A 23,668-nucleotide genomic window follows, 5' to 3' on the forward strand; every position below is an offset into this window, starting at 1 on the left:
CCATGGCCATTCTTTTGTGACCAAGGCCGCAGTGCAGCATCTGTGCCGAGCGGCCACCCTTAGAAGGCTGGGGAGGGGGGCAGCATGCACCTCTTGCCTTGCCTCTGCAAAATGGTGATGCTGCAAGAGCACTGTGGTAAGTGGAGATTCCCGTCACGGGGCGTAGGGCACCACAAGCCGTGCTCTGGCAGAAACCTATGGGAACATGCTTGACTTACTCAGCTATTCTCACTCCCTGGCCATCATGTAAAAACAGTTCCCAAACTGCCTTGCACAATGCTCTCGAAATTTTTTTCTGCTCTTTCCCCCCCTCCTTTCTCTAAGCCCTCAGCTATAACCACCATGTCAAGCCACCTTGCTTGGCAGCCTTCGTCCCCTCTCTGAGCAGTAGCAGCGGAGGTAGAATCTCCTTCCACCAATGTGGCCACCTCAGAGAGACTGACACCAACGCTGTCCCTTGGCTGCCAAAGGGCAGGCAGCCAGCAGGCAGCTGCCCAGAGCCTTTGCAGTGGTGCCATGTGCTGCCTCCCTGTGCCCTCCTTCCACCAGGCCACCTGTCGTGGAAAGGAAATGGAATTTCACAACAGCTGGCTGATGGTAGATGGACCCAGTTGATTGGAAGCACAAATGAAATGCAGCTGAGGGTTCACTTGGGTATAAATGTCTCCTTGCAGGGAGCAGAATTTTTGCTCTGCCTTGTATCACCAATGGTCCACAGTTTTCCAAACCAGTCTAAATGAACTGAGAGCACCCTGAGGTGAGCTTGGCAGACCTCCCTTGCCTTCTGGGGAAGCAACAAAAGATGGCACTAGGGAGCCTGAAGCCACATAAACAGCAGAGCTGGAGAGAAAATCTTAACTGTGCCCCTTCTTCATTTGCTGTAGCCACTAAATCATGCCTCTGGAGTCTTCAAACTTGGGCAGCGCTGCAAACCGTGCTGGGGATGCTCGGCAGGGGACAGCAGGATCCCACTGCCGCACCACCAGCCCAGCTGCTCCCTGCAAAAGGCAGGCTGTAGTCCGGCCTCTGCAAGGCGGTGATGAAAGAGGACCATAAAGTTTTAGTGCCTGAACAAGAACAGCATGATAGACACCACATGGATCTGAAGGAGGCTGGGGAGAGCCCAGAGCCACAGCGAGCACAAATCAATAACTGGCCTGTTTTGCTTTATGCTCTGTGATCAAAGCGTGTCTGACATGCTGCTGAACACTCGCCTGCTCCTCAGGGAATTTCCCACCCCACCAGGGATGGGGTCAAGGCTTACCAGTATACTGCCCCGATTGTCCCCCTGTGGGACAGCCAGCCCCAGAGGCTGAGCCAGAACAGAGGGTGAGCTGGAGGGGCTGGTGAAGGGCCTTCGTGCTCACGGCCTCTCCTGGGGACCTTCTCGCTGCCGGCACGGAGGAAGAGGCACTGCCTTATGCCTGGCAATGGATGGGGGTGAGCTCTCATCCAGGTGTCTGGCATTAATAAAGCTCATCACACTGTGGTGTGGGATGGCGTGCTGCCACGGGAAGGAGACAGAGGCTGGTGCCTCTGTGGGAAAGGCAATCGTAGGCAGAAACTGGACATAAGAACACATCTGGTGTACTTATGGGGATCACACAGACCTCTACAGCACCTGACGGATGAGGGCCAAGGTCCAAGTAGACTGTGCCTCTGACTTGCTGGTGGCTCCTGCTTTCCCTGTGAAACCTGCAAGCATCCTCCTCCTGACCCCAGGCTAACTCCTCTCGGTCAGAATGGGACCTCCCAGCACGGCAGCATAAACTTCCCTTCTGTTTGGTCATCTGTTTGACAACAACCTTAGAGGCTTTTCAAAAAGTGGACTAACACTGGCCCCCTGCGGCAGCATGTGTGAGGGGCTCCTAGCTGGCCATCCCCCAGGGCTCTGCTCTGGGTCAGGATGCTGGGATTGATCCCCCCCACCCTGCTGCCACCCCGCTCAGACCGGGTGAGCTGGGCACTGGGCACTGAACTTGCAGGTAGTTCGCATAGTGCTCGGCAGAGAGGTGTGTGATCAGCATGTTCATGTACACGTGTGTGTGTATGTATGAAAACCCATGTGTGTGTCAAACCAAGCTGTAATAACAAGAACTATCAAATGCAGATTTATTTACTATGCATCCAATCTCCAGTTTAATAGCAGGGCTCCCAGAGGTTGGTGCCCAGCTCCCAGAATCATGCGATTATGCAAGACTCTCCATGAAAACACATTTCTAGCTCACAAAATTGCAGAGAAAGGCTGCAAAAAGAGACTCAAAACCCAGAGAAAAGAAAATTCCCAAGTGAAAAAAGTCTTTATTTGCTATTATTAGCAGCATTGCTTCTAATTGCATGATTTAAACTCATGATCTTTGAGGGACGACAGTAAAGCTAAACCAGGAATGCTGCAGCGAAACGAAGGAGAGGAGACATCAGGAGAGCTGAGAGTAAGTTCAAGGCACTAAGTTCAAGGCTAAGTCCCAAGGAAATGAATGCCTCCCATCTTGCCACTTCTCAGCTGCCTGTGAAGTTTCTTTGCTGACAGCAAAGTGTGAGTGGTTAGGAGGGCTGAGACAGGAGTGGGGCTGGGAGCTGCAAAGCACTGTGGAGGTGACAAAGCCCTGACAGGGACAGAGGTGCTCCCCCAAATTAATTAAGGGGAGGGAATGCCAGCCAGTGGGATGCAAGAGCTGTCTGTCCAGGGAGCTGCACCAAGCAGCGTGCTGCTCCATGTCGCAGGCACGAGCCTTCTCCAGTGGGACTGTCTCTGCTGTGCTGAGGGGCAACACAGCAAAGGAGCCGGTTGCCAGGGTCTGCTCGGTCCTTGCTTCCACTGAGAGGGATGGGGAGAAGGGGAAGCCTCAGCGTGATGAGGTTTCTGTGGCATGCCTGGGGCAAAGGAAGCAGAACTCAGTGCTGGGCTTGGTAGTGGGGACTCAGGGGCCTCGTCCCTCCTCTTTGGGAATCTCTGGTCTTCGTGAACCTGATTTTGGCTCTCAGGTGGATGACAGAAGATCTTGACTTGGCATGTAAAGAGGGAAGGGAGACATGAAAGAAGCTGCGTGTGTGCCCTTGAGGCATGGCTACAACCTGCACAAGTCCCTGCATGTCCTCTATATGCCTGTTGCCCCTCGGTTTCTGTCCTTTCTTGCAGGAGTGTGGGCTTGGTCAGACTGCTCTGCTGTGAGCTTCTTCCATATGATGGTTGCAGGGACTCCAGACATGTTCAAAAATGAGCTGACGTGTCCCATGCACCATGTTGCCCACACTTGCAGGAACCCACCACCATGAAGCAGTCAGCCTGCCGCAGGACTTGGAGACACTCATCATGCTGAAGCTGGCATCAGTGCCTCTGGATGGACTGCCACACCAAAAATAGATCCATCTCCTTTTTCCAGAATCTGCATGTCTGGGCTGAAGTCTAAAACACTCCCAGAGTACATTGTGTTTGATCCTCCAAGCAGGTGGATACTGTTCAAGAGGCAGCTAGAAGTGATTGGTGAGGCAGGCACAGGCAGGCAGAGCAGATGGAAAAGTCTATGCTTAGGATCACTTACTGCAATATAGAGGTAGCTTGTGATCTGAATGTGAAGGCCTTGGATTTCAGCCCCATGGAGGATGTGATTCATGTGAGCACACATCCACTTTTCCCACTGGCACTGAGAAATTCCTCACCCCACAAGAATCACCATGGGACTGGAGTGATCAAACAGGGAGGTGAATAAGGGGCTTGAAAGACCCATCTCCACCTTTAACGATAACAACATTTTGTTTCTAACAGTGGGCTGTATAAAAGAAGTCCAGCCCCACACCAGGGGTCAAAAGAAAGCACAGAGCCCAGGGACTACCAAAGATAACTACACAGGAGCAGAACAGAGGTAGAAAAATTACCCATGAGATACTCCAGAGCAGCCTCAGCCTATTGGTATGTAGCTGAAGAGGGGATTAAAACAATCACACATATTCTCTCTGAATCAGCAGTTCAGCTGCCATTGGGACCCCTGAATAAAGATTGTAGCCTGCTCCCAAGGCCAGCCAATTCCTTCCTCAGTAGCTGCCAGTGGATATGAGCTCTGGGCTGTCACGCTAGGAGGTGTCTGAACTGCTGGCCAGGCTGCCTAAGGTTCATCTCCTCTCTTCCAACTTCTCCATCCCTTCAGCGCCCGCCCCACCCCCTGCAAAAACATTACTAATGTGAGCTGTCACCCTGGGAGACAGCAACCCGTAGCAGCAGTGTGGGAGCCACGTGCAAGGGTGAGAGGGTGTTCACAAGGGGTTGCTTGCCCTGGAGAAGTATGACACGTTATAGTGTACCTTGTACGCAGGCTGACTCTCATCATGGAGACCCAACAACGTGGCCAACAGGAGCGCTATGTCAACATAAAATAAACACTCTTAGTTTTTCTGTTGCACTGACTCATTTTCATTTTGAATGGGGAAACTGAGGCAGAGTCATGCCTTGACCCAGACAGTATCACACAGCATGTCAGCAGCACGGCTCACTTGAGGATGATGAATCTTGCCTGCCTGTCAATGAGTCTGCACATCCCTTGCGAAATCCCATGGTAGCTTTCAATCAAAAAAGCTACTCAGCTAAAGTGTAACATGATTCATTCACAGGACTCAGAATAAATGCTAAAAGTTGTGCTGTGGTGATGAAGAGTGAGACCCACCTCTTCGCAGAGCAGGTCTATAACAAGACTGATGTACCACCTTAACACCACAGAAAAAGGCTGATATTTTACTTATTCCTGTACAAAGAGGGATTGCCACCACAGGAGGAAATGCAGTAGTGTAAAAGGAGCTCACAAAAGGATCAAATATTCATGTGCAGGCTCTTAGTCTGGAGTATATTTCATAAGAATGGATGGAGGAGGAGTATTTTATCAGCCAGCAGGACGAGGGAGTGCTAGTAACTCGCAATATAAACAAGCTCTGTGCATGAGGTTCAGCCCACAGACATTTATCCATCCATCAAAACCATTTGACTTTTTGCCCTCTTTTCTGGCAAAGGGGACTGGTAACTTTTCCCTGCGTAGGAGCAAACAAGGTGTGCACAGCAGTGATTGATTCACCCGGCAATTGAGACATACATCAAAGAGCCTGCTTGCTGCATTTCGAGGCCCAGTGAGCAATTTATAGAAGGGTTTATGCAGATAAATAACCAGAGAGATTTATGTGAGGCAACACAAAACACATGTTTTTGGCTGCAGAGATGTAGAAATGCTCAAGTACGTGCACGCTGTGTAGCAGAGGTTATTTATGAAAATGTTCCTGTTCAGTAGGATTTATTCTGGGGCTTCATTTTATTTGGCATTGCCTCCAAAAAGCCACAAAGCAAACAAGCACAGCAGGATCCATCACCTCTTTTTCTATGTTGTCTAAAAAGGTTTTGAGTGTATAGGTTTAAAACCAGGAAGTTTGTCACATCACCCCTAGCTGGGGCTGGGAATAAGAAGAGGCTGAGAGCAAGGAGAAGCAGCAGCAAAAGAGACAGGCCTCCTGGAAAGGGGGTTGGATGAGGTTAGATGAGTCCCTGGAGGGACCCCAAATGCCAGCTCTGTCCCCCAGCCTAGGCACCAGGCAGCGGATCAGAAAAGAGGAGGCTTCCTCTGCAAACCCTGGGACCCTGCCACGGCTAGTGTGATTCGGAAGGAGAGGAGTAGGCTGTCCTGCCCTCAGCTGGAAAGCTGAGGTATAAACTTGAGTTACCCACGTCAGATATCCAGGTGTTGAGTCTGTGGGTCTGGGCAGAAGTTTCTGGCCACATATTATATTTTTCTGGCTTAGGCATCCCCTGCGATTCTGGGTACCACTGGCTGTGTTGTACCTCACTCGGCTCTGAGGTCCAGTTCCCGAACCTGGCGTAGGCTCTCCTATGCCTGCTGAGAAGTAGGAGCAGGCTCAGTGCTGTGTTAGTGTGACAGTGAGCCAGAGCTGGGCTGTGCTGTCACTGCTGCCCCACTCTGCAAGGCCACCCTCTTAGGTGGCCACGTGTCCTGGACCAACTTCCTCCTGCCCCTTTGCACCCGTGGAGAGGCACAGAGGACTGTATCGGAGCCAGCGCCTTGATGAAGACCTCTTCAGTCAGAAGAAGAGACTTACCATGGTGCGGGTAGAGAAGTCACCCTCTAACCTAGCAGAGGGTGTGCACCAGCGAGAGCTCGCATTTCGCACACCCGGTCCCACACTACACACAGCCCCCAGCACATCCGCTCGCCTGACAGAGGGTCAGATCCCCCGCCGTCATGGGACATTGCACAGGAGAGGGAGAGGTATCTGTCTGGCAGTCTTCTGAACTGCCCCCCGACCTATTTTTCCAGTCTGAGCTGCTCCTCTTTCAGGAAGGGACAACAAGGGAGTAGCTCAAACAAATTATTCCCGACATGCCCAGAGCTGCCCCCATACAGTGTGCGCCCTGGTATATGTACACATATACCAGACTGGAGAAATCCTTCCCGTTCTGGTTGCATGCCACTCACCCATAAAAATTCCTCCCTACACATCCTCCTGTCCCTTGACCCTCTTTGCTCCAGGTCCCCAAGAGACAGGTCTTAGCACTGTCAGTAACTGGCATTTCCCACCCCAGGCAGAGAAAATGATCAGCTGTTTTAAGCAAAGTTGTGACTGCTCCTATATCTTAGGGTGCTTTCTCTGAGCAGAAGTGTGGGGCTTGGGATTTGCTTGGCAATCAGCCTTCCCATCCATGGGAAAGACCCCCTGCCCTCATGTGTGCTCACCACATGGACCATTTTATTTACATAGCTGGGGCCACACATTTATATTTAGTACGTTTCAGAGGCCACCACAGACTTAATAAGCTAAAAAAAAATGCCAGAAGAGAATGCATGAAGGTTAGGGAGGAGGGGTATGAGTGAAAACTGAGGAGGCTGGAGGTAACTCCAGGGCTTGCTTGCCTGTGTGGCCATGAATACTGGTGTCTCCTGCTGTGGGCAAAAGGGTCAGAAGTTGAGGTCATCTTTGGACGTGTACTCGGGTCAGATTCAGGCCCTTTAAACATTCTCTCAGGGGAAGCCCCATTTGAATATGACTTGGCTTTGTCCTGCCCAGAAACTGCAAAAACAACTCAGTCTCATCCACCCAGTCTTAAGATGTCTATATGTATGTCTATATAGCGACAGTCATACTGATTTTATAGTTTTTGGTTATCATGTAAGTCTGACTAGAGTCATGCCTGAGGTTTCTGGATGCAGTGCTTTAAGTCAGGCCTCTCCTCATGTAAGCCCCTAGGAGATTTGCTGCCGTTCCCTCAGATTTGCTGCCGTTCCCTCAGTGCAAACCCCCCGAGATGGAGAAACCATGCGATGACAGTTGGGAGCTGATTATGCATTCCTCTTCCTCCCACACCCCTGGTCTCTGGTATGCATTTGTCTTTTGTTGACTAGAAATGCGCTGTGGGGCAGCATTTGCTTTTCAATTAGGAATACTTATTAAAAATGAAACATTAGACAGGACCGTTGCTCCATTGTTGTGGGCACGGTGCAGCTGCTGGGTTACACTCTCCACTTGCCAGCACCGAGATGCCTGTTGAGGGCAGCAGGGTGAAGATCTGGTCTGCTCATGGACAACAGAGTTGAGTTTGAGGCACGGCTTCAGACCAGGCTTTGGTGCCAAATAAGAAGTAACTTCTTGCAGATTTGCCTTTGTCTTCTTCACAGGAAATGTTTCTGTTAAGGTGGTCAAAACAAAAATTGAAAATAGCATTTATTATTCAGAAATTCTCAGTTAAGATTGGATGGGAGGATCATCTGTGAATCTGGCCCCGCTGGGCTTGTGCCATGGTATATTTTCAAGTCAAAATTGCAGCAAAAAATAGAATAAAACCTCCAAAGCTGCATGAATTTTTCTTACCTCTTTCTCCAATTCTACCTCATGATTTTCTAGTTATATACAGCCTTTTAAAAAAAAAAAATCAGATTAATAACTTAGAGCCTGTGGGTTGTTAACAAGCTCTTTGCTTGAACTGCCTCCTCTCTGCTGCTATTTGGGGGATGTCACGAACCAGCTAGCATTGCCTTGTTTCTGGATGACAACTGTTTAGAAAGGAGAAGTGTTCTTATTAATTTAAAGCACAAAGTTATAACTTGCTTTGAGGTACAAACCCTTTGACAAATTGTTTCCATTAACACAAAAGCGATGTTTCAGGCACATTGTTATGCAAACAGACCATGTGCCCGAGTACAACATACTTGTATCTGGTCATGAACTTCATTTTATGCTGTGTGTTGCCACAGCTTGCCCAAGCACAGCTTGCCATTGTGCCCTCCAGAAATGTTCTCAGCATGTTGCTACAGGATTATCCCAACACTTAAAGCTGTGATCTGGGGCTACAAATAGATACTGTCACTCATCTACTGGCTGGCACCCATGTGTTTGCTTCTTCCCCAGCCTTTTTCCTGCTTCCCAGGCTGCACCTGGGAGAATTGTGGTTGAGGTTTTAGGAACCAAGATTGGCTTTACCTGGGAGAGCCTGGGAGGATGTCACCTCTCAGGTGAAGGATGGGCTCAGGTGGCCTATGGGAGCACAGCAGGATACTTAAATATCAAAGGCAACAGCTGAGTAGGTTTTGCTGGGAGGTGTTTGTTCCTGTAGAGGAGGCAGCTCTAAGCTGGGTACAGCCACTGTGGTTTGGGAAGTGGGCTTTGAGGTATTGGGAGATCAGCCCTGCCCCTCTGTTGCTGCTGTCACTTGATGTCTGGGTTTGGAAGTATGAGTGTGTGCAGAGCAGCTGTGCTGCCTCCTGGGTTGCCTCTTTCTTGGTCTTGGGTCTTCCAACCAAACTGACCACCTCATGGGTGTCTTTTTTTTTTTTTAAATTTCCCACCTTGCAAGTAGGACCTGCCTGGCAGTAGGAGCTGGAGACACCTAAGTGAAAGGCTGGTTCTGAAGGTGAGTGTGTCATCCAGAGACGTGCACTACCCTGTGGGTCAGAGCTGTGCCACTGAGTGTGTGGCAGAGCAGCCAGGAACTTCTGCTGGAAATTGGTGGGCTTGGTAGCTGGGCAGGCTGCAATGAGCAAGTGATCCTGGTGGTGCCTGAGGCCAGGTGATGCCCTCATCTGGCACACAGCCTGTTGCAGCTCTAGCGACATTTCTCCTGAAAGGCCTGATGGAGCTGGTCTGTGTCCATAAATAGCTTTGGTCCCAGATGAAAGACTTTTTTCCTACCATAAACATATCTGGTAGAAATGCTGCATTTAGTGTAACTCATTCCTTTCTTTAGCAGTTACAGCAGAGTAAATGAAACTTCCATGAGTCTGAAGGACATAACCCTCCTTTGAGCCCCAGAGTTTTCTCCCTGGCCATCCTGCAGCTGGTGGTGTTGTGGTCCTTGGGGGAAGATGGTGCTGCTCACCCAAGCTGGTGGTGTAATTGGTGCTAAATTCCTGCTCAGCAGTCTTGTCTTCAGTAAGCTTTGTGCAACCGCTAATTGAGGCAGTTTGTGAGTGTAGTTACGGAGCAGCAAGGGCAGCGAGCTGCTTACCTGCCACGGCTGGGATTGCTCCCTGCACAAACCAATGGAGCTTGCAGACCACCCGTTAGCCAGCAGCCTGTTTCCATTAGCTGAACACCAGCAACCCCCTCCCCTTGAGGAGGTAAATTGCCCTCATGTCTTCTGATGAGAAAAGCTTTAATTTTTAAGGGAATGAAAAAATACTTTTTTTACCCCCAAAAAACCTTGTTGACAGTGCAAGGCTCCCTGGCCTGTTTTGTGCTTTGCTGGCAAAAAAAGCAGTGGAAATGAGCAGGGTTTTGAGGTTCAAGCAGGCTCTGCATGGGACTGCCAGCTTGCCTGGAGTCCATGCAAACAACGTTTCCAGGGAGCTAATTGCGGGTGTCCAGCCTCCTAATACTCCCTGGTGAGAAAAGGTGCCCAAACTCTCCCTCTCTGCGGGCGTTCTTGCTGTGAGCCCCCAGCACCCCACAGTCACTCTGCTTTCCTAGGAATGGGGGGGTGTCTCCCTCCTATACCGGGGTCTCCTGAGCTCTGAAAGGAACTGGGGCTTAGCTTGCCTTTCTGATGCTAGGGCTGCCTCTCAGGGGTGTCAGCAGATACAAAATTTCACTTACCATCACTGGTTCAGTGGCTTAACATCTTGAGGGGATAGCCATGGCAGCATTTTCAGTTAACAGGTATGATATTTCCTATGATGGTGACTGTAGGATTGTGAATCTCTTGTAATCTGTGGTAAAATTTATTGCAACTCCAGCACAAAATTCAAAGGCAATTTTAACCTTTTTCAGAAAGTCAGGTGGAAAGGGAGATCTTAGAAGGGGGTAAAATTCTCTTTTAATGAATCCAAGCTCTCTTAATCTGATATTTCCACTTTTACTTGAAGTTATTCTTTAGATTCATGTCTGCTCCCAAACTCTTGGCTTTAACAAGGCAACATTTTCTTATGAGAGAATGTTGCATTACCTGCTTTACTGAGAATCCACCTAATTTTACTTTCCAGACCATGTAAAGTGAATTGAGGAAAGATGATACCCTTCTTTTAAGCAATGTAATCTGTGCTGGCAAGAGGGATTCTGGGGGATTAGCTTTGCTCTTGGCATGAGGAGAGACAGAATTGGAGGCAAGATTTTGCTTTGGTGCTCTGTGACCTTGATAAATCAGGCACCACAAATCACTGCTGTTTCAGATCCAGGACTTAAAAATTTCACATCCCTTAACAGGCGGGAGGCGGAAGTGCCTTATCTTTTGAGAAGATCCTCCTGTTTCTTGCCTGTTAATTTAGCAGCTCCCAAAATAGCAACCTATAGTAACTAGATTCATAATTCATAATTAAAACTCCTACCAGCGTTCAGGCTCCACTGTTGGTCTGACCTCTATGCCTTTCCAAGAGCATCCATTTCAAGGGATGCTTGCCCTGTTCTCAGGGAGGGCCCTGTGACTCATCCCATCAAGTTAAGAGAAGGTCATATTATAGTCATAAAAATATTATGGATCCCTCCCACATTCCTCACCCATGGCAAAATACTGCTACAGGGAACAATCAGAGCTTTCTAGCTGGGCATCCAATAAATCTGGAGAGGTATTAGGCAGAACTGAAGCTCTACAGCTGTTGGGGTAGAGGGTGAGTGCAGATGGATGGCCCAGCAAAGAGGATCCTTTTTGCCTGTTACTGCTTGGAAGCAAACCTGTACTTCAAGACTGTCTTTGTAAAAAATATTGTTTGCTGTTTATTCATAAGCTGTATTATGTAGTGATCCTCTAAATGCAGTGAAGTTAAATTAGATTTGCAGAAATGCTGTTCTGCTCAGTTGTTTTCTCAATAGTGGTTGTACCACTTAAGAAGGTTATTGCATATGTGACCCGTCCTGTAGCAACCTCTTTCCTGAAGTCCTGTGCTGCTCCTTGCAGAAGTCTCAGTACTGCCAGATGAGCAGCTTTTAGCTTTGTCGCTTGGATCCCAGGAGCAGTGTGTAATTCAGCTGCTCTGTACAGAGGAACTGCAATGTCTTCTACAGGCTGTCCTTCTCCTACACACCTCCAGCCCACCAAGTCCTCTCTGTGCCTGCTCTGTCTCAGGTTCTGCTTGCAGCTGACTGAGCCCTGCTGGCATTGCCAGCCCAGCAAACAGCCAGGGTATGTCCTCTCCCTGTCTACTTGACTCATTCCTTACCCTTTCCTAAGCCCCTGTGGAAGAGGTGGCTCTTTCTATACATCTGCTGTCTGAGCTGCTGCCTGCTTATATCCCCAGACTGGGCTATTTGGGGTGAGAGTTGTGCCACATGCAGTGGGATGATACTGGTTGCAGCTGCTTAGGCCAACACAAGGTCACAAAGTTTTCATGCCATTTGGTGTTCCTGGGGAAAAAACTTGTCTGACTTGCATGAACAATCTTTACTTCTCCGTGCTCTGAAATTTTTTCCTCCTTAATGTTTTCTGGAACCTCATGGTTCTCTTGTGCCTCCTCTTGGCATGTACGAGACACTGTGCCTTTCTTGGAGGACTCTGCTGCCATCCCAGCTCTTCTGTGCAGCAAGTTGGGCCTCCAGCAAGTATTGCTTCCACAGCCCAGCCAAGTCCTGCATGTCATACCTCAAACTTAACTTTAGCAAAACTTTTATCTTTGAATTGCATTACATTTTGTTAATGTCATGCAAACCATCAAAGTAAGGACACTGCTACAATGTGATGGAAGGAGTTTCCCACTCCCCCAGGCCTGGCAGATCATCTTTGCTTTTGCTGTTGTCCATGGTGTCATTCTGGAATTGTGCTGACCTCCACAAAGCTTCAGTACAGCTTAAATGAACCTGCTTCTGTTGAAATCAATGGAAAATGTTGCTACATTAGTATTGAGTACAAAATAGTCTTAAAGCCTATTAGGCTTTACTGTGTATGAGAACTATCTACTGTTCTACTTATCATTTTTCTGTTACATATAAATTTTATTTGTCGGTCAAGTTAAAATATATGTAGAAGTGAAGTCAGTTGCCCAAGATCACATAAGGACAAATAGCTGTGGCTTTTCTGCAGCCTGAATTTCACCAGTCTGAGTTCTGAACCTTTGCACATCTATACTCCCATCATCTCCTTGCTGTTGAGCGTGCATGCTTGGCTGTATGCTTAAGTAGGCAGCAAAACAAACTTTGTCTAGCTGTATGATAGTCAATAAGCTCATCCAGTAGCCAAGTAGCCTTGAGTGATGCCTGCAATGATACTAGCTTTCAAGCTGATCTGCATAGGTTTGTTTTAAGTATATTTCTCCCAATAAAGGGTGGTCATGGCTGTATTCCCAAATGATTTCTCTATAGATGGCAAGTAGCTGGAAGGTTAAGGGTATCGGAAGTGTCTACAGACAGAATTAATGATTTTAAACTGTTTTGTACTGTTGTCATTGACTTTATTGCAAAGTTCATGCAAGCATTATGTGAACAAAGGAGCAGGGTACCAGGCCATGTGGCCAAGGAAGGTCTTTCTGATGATGGAGGTCAGAATCTATTAAACTTTATCTTGAAGTGAATTAATGCGTTGACAATGTGCTGCAGGGATAAGGTCACACACAGTCACTAGATTTTTCTCAAGGGCTTATTTTGCTGCTCACAACAGTTTTCAGCCTGAAATGATGTATATGGAGGAGGGTAGGATGAGAGATGACTCCATCTCTTCCCTCATGAACCTTTTGGCTAAATTTGATATTTTGGGGTGAAAGTGTCCGCCACGCTATCTGGGAGGGAAGGAGTCTGATTTCCTTCATCTGCAAGCTGGTGGGGAGACTGTGCTGCAGCTTCGGGGTGCGGTGTGTAAACGAGGAGTCTCAGCATCACAAGGACTCTGGGTTCTGGGGTGCTTGAGTTCACTGCCTCACAAGGATGTGTTGGGCCCAGCTCCTGTCCTGGTGTCCCTCTCTGGAGGGAGCAGAGCGGGCAACTGCGGAGCAGTTGCTGTGCAATTGCCTTGTCTTTGAGGGTGTCCACTAGCAAGATGCTGCCTGATGCAGAGCAAGGCTGGTCTCTGCAGACACCCTGGCCAGCCTCAGCCTTGGAGACCTCCTGGAGATGAAGCTGGGGCCCCTCTGTAACCCTTGCTCAGGCAAAGGCTGGGCACGAGGGGAAAGTAGACTTCAAGGAAACTGCTTCACCAGGGAAGCTCCCACAGGGACAAAAAGTCAAAGATTCTGGAACAGAGCCAGACATTGATGAAGGTAAAAACTAATTTCCCCTTCTTGTGGGGCCTGTAGTACAGGAAATGTGGCCCTCTGGGACAGATGTAAATTTAGTCATGTTAACCTAAAGCTGTACTTGTCTGAGAACTCCTCAAATCCAGGATCTCCCTGTTAAGCAGTCAGTCAGCTGGCTGTAATGGGAGCTGCTGTGCTGGAGATGGTGTCTGCTTCCTCCACTCCCTCCCTACCAGTCTGTTACCAGTGTGGTAGGTGAGGGCCAGTGGCAATGTGAAACAACTGGCATGAGTTTCTTCACTTGATTCCCTTAGCTTGCCATGTAATGTGCTGATGTCTGTAACCTCCTGGCTGGTGGTTCTGCTCTTGTTGGACAGGGGTGTAGAATGGAGCCCTTCAGGCCCTGGACAGCAGTCTGTGTGTCTGTCCGTGCTCCTTTAGCAGCGCTGTGCCTCACCTTCGGCCGAGACCTACCTCAATCTGAATGGACTCAAGAGCTGCAGGACCTGGGCCTCTTGCTATCTTAATGATTTTGCTTGTGATCAGGTGGCTTGTTGGTGAAGCCAGCATCTTGAGAGTTGGCAGATCTGGGTTTGCTTTCCCATCCTGCCTTTGAGCAGGTGGGGTGGCCCTGGGATGGTCAGTGCAGGTCTGTGCCTCATTTTCCACAAAGGGGTATAAGAACTATTGCTTCAAACTGCTGTGAGGTGATTCAGTGCAGCCACATGAGAAAAGATGGAGTGCATCAGATTAAGTGACAAAAACTGTTACACCGTCACTCACCAACTGTGATCTCCATAACTGTTGTTACAGTGCAACACACACACTGTCACTTGGCAAGGACTTGTTGGTGTTAGGAATCTGCTGGATGCACCACTGAGCAGAAACTCCTTGAAGAACCCATATGGCTAATTCAGACTTTATTTGGCTGAAGCAGTCTGTGTCTTTAGGAAGTGGTGCGTTGCCTGAGATGTGCCAAGAAGATCTAAGAGTAAGTAGGTAAGTTTTTCTTGCACGCAGAAAATGTGTGGAGTAGGAACTCAGAAGACCCTGGCTGCAGGGATAGCATTTATCATGCATGCAGAGTAAGCTGGTTCTATTTCCAAGTGTCTGTTGTGTTAATTGTCTGTTATCCAAGTGTTTTTTCTCACCATCCTTTTGAGGAGTGGCCTAGCCAGATGCAAAACACTGTCCTTTCTAGATGAAGGAGCAGCTGTGTGTGCTAGCTGGGTTTGCTTGGTTTTCAGTCCCAGGGAAAGGGGAATCAAGTGCTCAGCTGTTCCTAAAAGATTGCTGGTGAAAAAAACAAACAGACACAGCAGGGATTTTGAAGCAGACAATTGTGGAGCTGTGATCTTTTCCCCCAGCAGAGCTCAGCACCTGTGTGCTCACAGCCTGCTGGCCACGGGCTCTGCGGCAGAGGCTGCGCTCAACACCAGCCCCGGGGAGCTGCCTCCTTCCTTGGACAAAGCCTGCTGGGGAGAGAGGGGCTGGGTGGGCAGCCAGCCCCCGAGCAGCCTGGGGGCAGAGGCTGGAGCATAAGGGCAAAGAAGAGCTGAGTCCAGCCGGGGACTGGCAGGGAATGTGTTACTGCTGAGGTCAGGCTTACAGTTCATAAAATTAGGGAACAGAAATCAAGACATGTTTGGTTTTTTCTGTAAGGTCTGTGAAGGTTAAACAAGAACCCATCCTACTTTGGCCAATGTTGCAGCACTGTGTTCTGTTCCTACAGTGAGCAGTGAAACATGAGACTGATGCTGCTGATGGCAGAAGATTGAAAAATGTACATGATGCCTAGTTGTGAAGGCTCACTTCTACTGCTGAAAAGTTGCCAGTTTGCCTTCATAGCCTTGTATCCCCTGGGCACCAGTAATGCCAGTTTATACGTTTCATGAGTCCCCACTAGCTGCTTCATGCTCAAGCCCTCAGCACGATTGCTCTGTCATGTTTAGCTGAGGGAGAGCAGAAGTGGGTGAGGTGATGTTACCCAGACAGACCCCTGCTGTTTTGGGAATCACCCAGCGATGCAGGCAGCTCTCTGCTTGCTCTCTTACTCTCTTGGTAGCAGACTGATTATATCAAACACTCTGTGCCCTGGCAGCGCTTCTGAAAGCCAAACCCAGAGTGAATGACAAAGTGTTTTTCCGTTCCTTGGAAAGTATATGGTCCCAAACTGCTTTCCTTTTCGCTGCCCCACCATTCACTGCACATGGAGAATTTGTTTATGTTAGGCTGTGTAAAAAAATCTACATGTTATCTCGGAGCTGGACAGATTAATGCAGAGGAAGATTTACTTGAGTGTAAATCAAAGGCTTTGTTTTCTTGGATAGTCCTTCGGTGTCTTGAGTCTAAATCCATCATGTTATCCCTGCAGCACTCCAATATTTGAAAAGTTTGGGAACTTTGCTGTCCACCACAGTTTGTAACCAGACTGGAAGCACTGGGTATAATGCTGTCTTTTTCCTGCTCTTGGGGCTTCTGCTCTGCTATCTTTCATCTAATTTATTTTTATGTTATGATTAATACTGAAGAGCTCTGAAGCCCAGATGAGGACTGTACAAATAAAATCTACAACACAAATCCATGACATACATTCCTAGTTCTGTGTAAACAGATTCTGAGCTAAGCCTGTATAACTGCATGCAACTGACGTGCCCAGGGCTGTACTTAACCAACCTCTCTCTTCCTACGGTTGCTATACTTTTCTAGTTTTCCTAAATGTTTCAGGCAGGAGTTACAAGAACCCTTTAATTTAAATTGCACAAAATGTATTCATCCTATTGTATTCCTTGCTGCAGGTATTAGATTATTTCCTGCACTGTATTCTCAGGCTGCTGGTGTCCTGCAGGTACCAGTCCACCTGGTGTGCTATGCTGCTATGGCTGCACTAAGCTCTTTAGGAAGTTGTTGAAAGCAACAAATTCTCCTTCTGCTCAACAGGTTTGTTACCTGGGTAATGGGAATGGTGGTGAGCTGCTGCCTGTTCTGACACCTCTGTGGAGGGAAGGCACTTTAATTCCCAGCTTCTGCCTTCAAAATATGAATGTATGGAGGGATATGGGTCTCAATACATTGACAGCTGGAGATGGGCAGTCCAAGAAATGTTGCCAGAGCTCTAGAGATTCAGCAGAACAACATTGTGGGTGTGGGTTATTTAGAAAGTTGGGCAGGATCAGTTCTGGGTGTTGACAGATAGTTTATGGTTTGTGTATAGCAGCTTGGCTTCCTGGACTGATTCTTGTGTCTAGTGTCATCTGGAGGCATTCCTGTTGAGAAATTGAGTCCTGGCTCCTCTGTTGCATTCACAGGGCAAGCTGGAGACTTTGTCTGGGTTTTCCAGCAGCTGTGAGCACTTTTCAGTCGATCACATGTATGCAAGTCAAATGATTAAAAAAGATATAACCAAATAGCTGTCAGTTGCTGATGCAGCTCTTCGGTCTGAGTGAAAAGGGAAGCGAAGTGGCCCTGAGCCCCACATCTGGCTGTCAGGCTGCAGCAAAGACGCATGCAAGGATGCAAGGGGTGACCTGGAGGAGATGGGAATTCAGACTCTGAGCCAAAGGCACTGGGATCACAGGGAAGGATGGAAAACCAGGTGAAGGAGCAAGGGTGGTGTTTTCATGGTGCAATTCCAGAAAAAGGGCAGAGAGCTTAAGAGATAAAAGGTTAATTAACTAAAGCTCTAAGTGTTTAGTATGTGTCTTGTAGTGTTAGGAGACGAGCATCCTTAATGAAGATTTTTCTTTGGGATATAAAAGCTGGGTTCAAATAGCAGTCAGGACAAGGAAAAGTTTTGTTTCCCATGTCACATCAAACTGGAAATGGCAAGATATCCATCCAAACCAATTGGCTTCTTGCACTGTCAGGTGCAGAAGGCTGAGAATTGCCAGCCAATACTTTGAGCTGTTCCTTTAATTTCTTCAAGTTGCTGGTGTTTAAAGTTGCTGCCTCCACTTTTGCTCTGGGCCCCTAAGGATCAGCTTTTCTTCCTTTTGGCTTGGGGAGAACTGAAGCAGAGCTCAAGTGATGAGCCTTTTTGTACAGCAACTTCAAAACAAGGTGTCTTCCTCCTCTGTGTTTTGTGCAGCTACAGGCAGTCATGCACACTCCCAGATTTTTTCATTCTTTATTTTGTCCATATTTCTGGCTCAGGCACCATAACTGAGAGCTGGACAGAAAATTGTTCCTGCATTGCTGCTAGCGATTTCTGTCTTGGTGCTGATACTGTAATAAGGTTACAGTTCCACGTTGGCCAGAAACCAGTGCTTGCCTTTGCCTCACAAAATATACTGTTAGTGTTTTTCCAGTGCTAATAAGAGGTGTTTCCCACAAAAGTGAACTCATGAGCAGTTTTAAGATGCCTTTTTCTACTATGATGAAATTGGCCATGGATTTAATGTCTTCTAAAACCTTTATCAACAAAATGATGGAGCTGCTGCTGTGTTTGCCGTATCAATTGCACACGAGTATATTTGGGAGACAAATCGTTAGTGTATTCAAAACCATTAGGCAGTTCTCACAGTGATTTCCTTTTTCCATGGTACAAGTCTATTTTGGTGAAGTAGATGGCAATTCAGACAACTACTGCGAGCAAGATCAAATCGGTTAGTATCTGCTCAGAGATTAAAACTTCTTTGGCAACTTTCTGGAAAGTCTGGATAAATAAGACGCCTAAAATTTGCCATGGAGGCACTGTCTGCTTTGTCAAAGGTTTTTGGAAGCAAGTTGGCTTTGGATGAGAGGCAGCTCTGACCTATTCAATTTTTGATCAGCATTGTTGAACAGGATGAAAATGTTTCCCATGCCAGAAGAAGCAGATTAGTTTGATTCTAGTCATAATTTGCTGTCAGGTCCACTGGGGACGTAGACAGTTAGTGTGACCCTATGCCCATTGCAATTTCTTGGGTATTGTCACTTAGGTAATAACATCAATTCCCTTGTTTCATTTTTCAGGGTTCATTCACGATATCTAGGTGTGGTAAGTTTGGAGCCTTGTTCTGCTGTTCTGTTTGGAGCATTCTGCTTTTTGTGTTATCTTCCAGATCCATTTCATCTCTGCCCAGATCTCGTTGCCACAGTTCTCTGTGTGCAGTTGTTGTTTTGGTTTTTTCACCTGGCTCAAAGGAATCTTTTTTTAGTGGCCATCAGATGAACACCAATTATTTCTGTGAAGTCTGCTTTATTTGGAAAGGCCCTGCTATTCCAGCCTGTAGAATTCATTGCTCACATAACTGACTCAATCTGTCCTTCCACAGGCTGCATCCCCTATTTATGGAGTAAGCTCCATACATCCTGCACCCCTGGATGCCCTCTTACATGGCTATGAAGCTAAAAGGCTATTTGCACTTAAAATTGGATGACAGTCATAGTTGGCTGACATGAGCACATGTCTGACCTTGTAGTTGGTGCAGTTTTAAAACCAGATTCCCATTTGTAGCTGCCAAAAACTGAATAAGATAGATGGTATTCCAGCTGATGGCAGAGGCATTTTCAAAGTGGGCTGGGATGGAGAGCGTGTTGCTGCCTCCAGTCCTTGTGATTAGCAGCATTCATGGGCATGTGTGGACATTTGCAGACCTGATGTGAGAAGCCAGACTGAGGATTTCATTAAATCTGTAATCTGTTGTCATTTGCCTGCATATCTATGACTAGGTAAAAGCAGCCACATAGGATATTCAGATATTCCAAATTCTTGGAAGAATTTACTTCCAGGGTAAGATGTATTTGAAGAAAAAACTTTCATGTTGTCCAATATTTCCTTGAATTCTGGTAAAGCTGGAGTGCTTTATAAATGGCCTAAACCATTTGTATAAGCCCTAATAAACAATTGCAGTGCTGGGGCTGACTCACCTACAGTCCCAGTCCCACCCACCATCTGAATTTACCTGATCTCTGCTTTCCTTCTAGTTTTTCAGCTGGTCTCCTATTCAGCCTCTGGCGTTGTATACTCTTCCATGTCACTTTGGCCCAGCTTTTGACTTTTGATATTAAGCACTGTCCAACACCTTTGAGGGTATTGAATTTTCTAGGGAATTTTAGAGCTCAAACAAGCTATGCTGCCTTGACATTCCCTTTTGAATGCTATGCTAACTATTTGTTCTAGTTAGTGCTTCATCAAATTCCCTTCCAGAGGTTTTCTCAGTCTTTGTCCCCTAGGAGGTGCTCTGAGATAATTTCCCACTGTTGATGATAAACTGGCAAGTTCTGTGTTTGCTCCTTAAATCTTTGTTTAAACTACACCAGTGCTAGTTTTCTTTTTTTGCTATAATGTAAAACTTGACAGCTGAGAAACTCTCACTAAGAAGGAGACTCTCTTCAGCTAGTTATTCTTTTAATCAAAGCTTGGGAAAGAGAAAAAAAGAAAAACTCTTTCTGGAAAGAGTGGAAGTTGCAGCCTGAACCTGCTAAAACAAAGGAGTGTATAATCCATTGTTTAAACTGTAAATCCAGGCAAATATCCTTTCAGAATTTGCTCTGGGATTGATGCTTGGCAGCAAATCATGGTTGAAGACAGGGATATTTCTGGCCCCAATAAGGATTTCCCTTCGTTTTTTAGCCAAGTGCAAAACCACCATCCAGCTGCATTGCTAGATATAGCACTGACCTTTTTACCTTATTGGACCACAGTTTGACTCTTAATTGAAATTGCACTATAATTACACCTTATGTCCCAATGGACACTTGTCTGTCTCATAAAACCAACAGAACATATTGGAACAATCTGTTCTCAAGTGATACAGAGCAGGCTCTGAGGAGCAACTGCCTCTCATCTCTGCTGGTGGTGGTGGCTCCTCCAGGACAACATGGCTAGAGCTGCTATCGAGGGAGGCGTACACCTGGGTTTTAGAGAGGTCAGCGAGGTTGTGGCTGGTTCCCAGGGAGCTGGCGCCTCCCTTTAGCTGACCATCCAAAACATTCCCATGAAGTAGAAGCAAAACCCCAGGGTCATTGGAAAAAAATTTCTTGATATCTCACAGCAGGAGGAAGTTACATCTGTAGAAATCATGTGCTTTCTGCTGTGACATTAGCACAGGTCTGTAGAGCAGTTGTGCCGGTACACCCTGACACTGGCTTCAGGACTGGCATCTTTGGCTGTGTTTTAGCCCTGTAATAGGAAAAGCACCAGATGCCATCAGCTTCATTGCACTCTCTTGCAAAAGCATCCTGAAGGACAGAAGAAGGCTGTTATATGTTTGGCTAAGTTCCTGATCTGGACAATTAGAATACCAGGAGAATGAGGACATAAATGTGCTGCTTGGTTTAACGTGCTTACTTTTGTTTCCTGTAGTTCTGATGTTTTGCTGATTGAAAGAAAATACAATTTACACCAAAAGGCTCAGTGAACTTTGTGCCGAGGAATATAATGATATTTACATCGAGGTTTACTTGCATTTGCACTCTGTACCTTAATGCTCTGCCTAGGAAGAGGGATGCAGAAGGGTTTTGTAACACTTGCTGCAGACCCTATCAGCAGGGAGTGGAAGGGGCCTGGCTGATTTTGAAGGTCAGGTGTGAGTAGGATACTGCTTTCCACTGCCTATCAAGACTAAGATGACTAAAAAAAATATCTTCTCTGTGCAGCTGAAATGATATCTGCAAAACAATGATACGGAAAACAAATGCTACAGAAACAAGCCAGTTCTGCAGAATAGTGCTGAAATAATAGTTATTTGGCACATGATGCGTGTGAAAACTAAGGGCAATTATTCCTTCCTGAACTCTATCCAAACTACCTTTAATGGTAATGGGAAATTTGTCACTTTCCTGGATGACTTCTTGGTCTAGGAGACAATTCTTCCCATCAGTCTCTGTCCACTTTCTTTTGATCAGCTTCATGCAGTTGTACATGCTCTGGCCCTTCTTTCTCTGATTCCTCTATTTGCTTTATACATGCCTATGGGAGCTGCACGGTCTGTACCTCTAGGAAAGTTACCTGTCCCAGGAGGAATTTTCCAGTGCTGAAGATGGGTTATCCATCATGATAAAAATGCCTTATGGAGACAAAGTGAAGTGTGGAGTCTTGGGGACTTGCCTGAAAAGTTGGGTAATTGGTTGCATATGAGGCTGGTTAATCACTGTCATCGACTTGTGTGAGTGTACAAAAGGAGGGTTGTGAGGTGGCTTGAGGCTGTCCGGAGGGGATGTCCAGTGTTGCAGAGCAGTTAGGAAGGTGCTGTTACAAGATCAGCATGACTAAATGGCTAAGGCTAGTTAAATCCTAGGAACCCAGTGTAAAGACTTTGTGCAAATCATGTCCCGAAACATATGCATGCATTCAAGATGGCATAGGACTGACAGACATAGGTAGATGTCTGCCATTGGTGTTGATTTGGGAGGAGTGTGAAGGAGCTATAATGATCCCACTTCAAGTGGGTGTCTAAAGCCAGGCAGAAGAACCAGAGCCTTGATTTCTCAGCATGGCTACTTTTGGCCTTTAGCTCTGTGCCTTGCTGTTTTATCTGTAAATTGAGGGTAATGCTGCCTTACCCTCACAGGAGCTTGTTAAATTTAGTATTTGTGGGGCACTGAGACTGAGCAGAATAAATTAAGGGAGGTGAAAGCAATAGCATTGTGCAGACAGCAGGGCTTAGGAGCCCATGCTGAGCAATGGAGGTGGAAGAAAATAGTGAGAAGCTGTTAAATGAGTCCTTCCCTTCCTGTGTGCTGATGTCCGTAGAGCAATAGTCCATGATCTGTATTTTAACACTGGCTACACTGGAAGTTTTTCTCTGCAGTTATAATGGTTGTTTTGGCTTTTCTTGTTCGTTATAGCTCAAGCAGGGACGGGTGTATAAATTCTGTGTGATGAATCATATGGGGAGATGGGAGACATAGCTGATGCTCTCTGCATCCTGACTGCTCCAGGCATCTTTCGTCTTCAGCTGGGCTGCAATGAGTCAAGCTAGCTGGGTGAACATAGGGACAAAGTGATCAAGAGTAAATCACTTCCTAAGAAATGGCAAGCCCAGAATGATGGATGTTATCTCTCTCCAGTGAACTTGTGGAGCCTGGTGGCAAACTGCTCTTTTGTCCATCGATGGGAATAGTTTCATTGATGAACTATTTGCATTTACTTGGTAATCAGCTTCCTTCAGCTCATGTCATGCCATCTGGAAATGGCCAAAGCCTGGCTATTAACAACTGGCTGCTCAGCTCAGCAGGAAGACTTTGGGCTCCTGATTTGCTAATCAGAGAATCAAGGCTGTTGCTGCTGTCTGGGTTTGCAGTGTGAAACACAGCATGCTTACAGCTGAGGGAAAGATTGCTGTGTGGGGCACTCCAGATCCCAGCAGTGTCCTATCCACCCTCCTGTCTATGAAGAGTGGTCTGTGTACACCCATCAAGTGAAACAACCAGGGGCTGGTTGCTCCCCACTTCCCAGCTGGGGACCATTTATATCTGAGTTTGTCAAGGAGCTTGGGGAATGCAGCAGTCTGCTCCCACAGCAGGCTGGTACCAAACTCTCCTGCATGCAGTTTGAAAGGTCCAGGTAAAACTTTCCTGTCTTTAGGATTAACTTGAATTTTCTTCTCTCTGCAGAGAAGGGAGTTCAGTAGTTAAGAAAAACCTGTAGCAAACTTTGTTGTCAATCACTCGCAAACTTACACACCACTTTGTCCAGGAGTTCCCTGTGAGGGCAAGTGAATAAAAAATGTGAACTTTCTAAGACAAGATATTTGTGCTCTGTGATTTCCCAAGGAAAGCAAGGATGGCTTTTCCAAATGTGAGTGATTTGAATGCCTTGTCTGAGTAGCCACAAACTTCCGCTATAAAAGAATTTGGCAGGAGACCACACAGGATAAACTTCAGGCAGAAATCATCCATTTGGAGGGAGAGGTCTCAAAACAGGACTTCTGGTGGGAAAAAGAGTTAAAATTGTAACAGATAGCAACTGCTCTTCTCGTGCAACCACTCCATACTATAATGGACAGGAAAGAATAATCCCCTCTGTCTCATTCACTGCATTGGGCAGAGGCACCAAAGGCTGACCGATGTTTAAGGCAACATCCCTCTCCTCTAAATTGACACCACCC

This window comes from Grus americana, chromosome 7 (genome assembly GCF_028858705.1).
Source record: "Grus americana isolate bGruAme1 chromosome 7, bGruAme1.mat, whole genome shotgun sequence".
NCBI lineage: Eukaryota > Metazoa > Chordata > Aves > Gruiformes > Gruidae > Grus > Grus americana.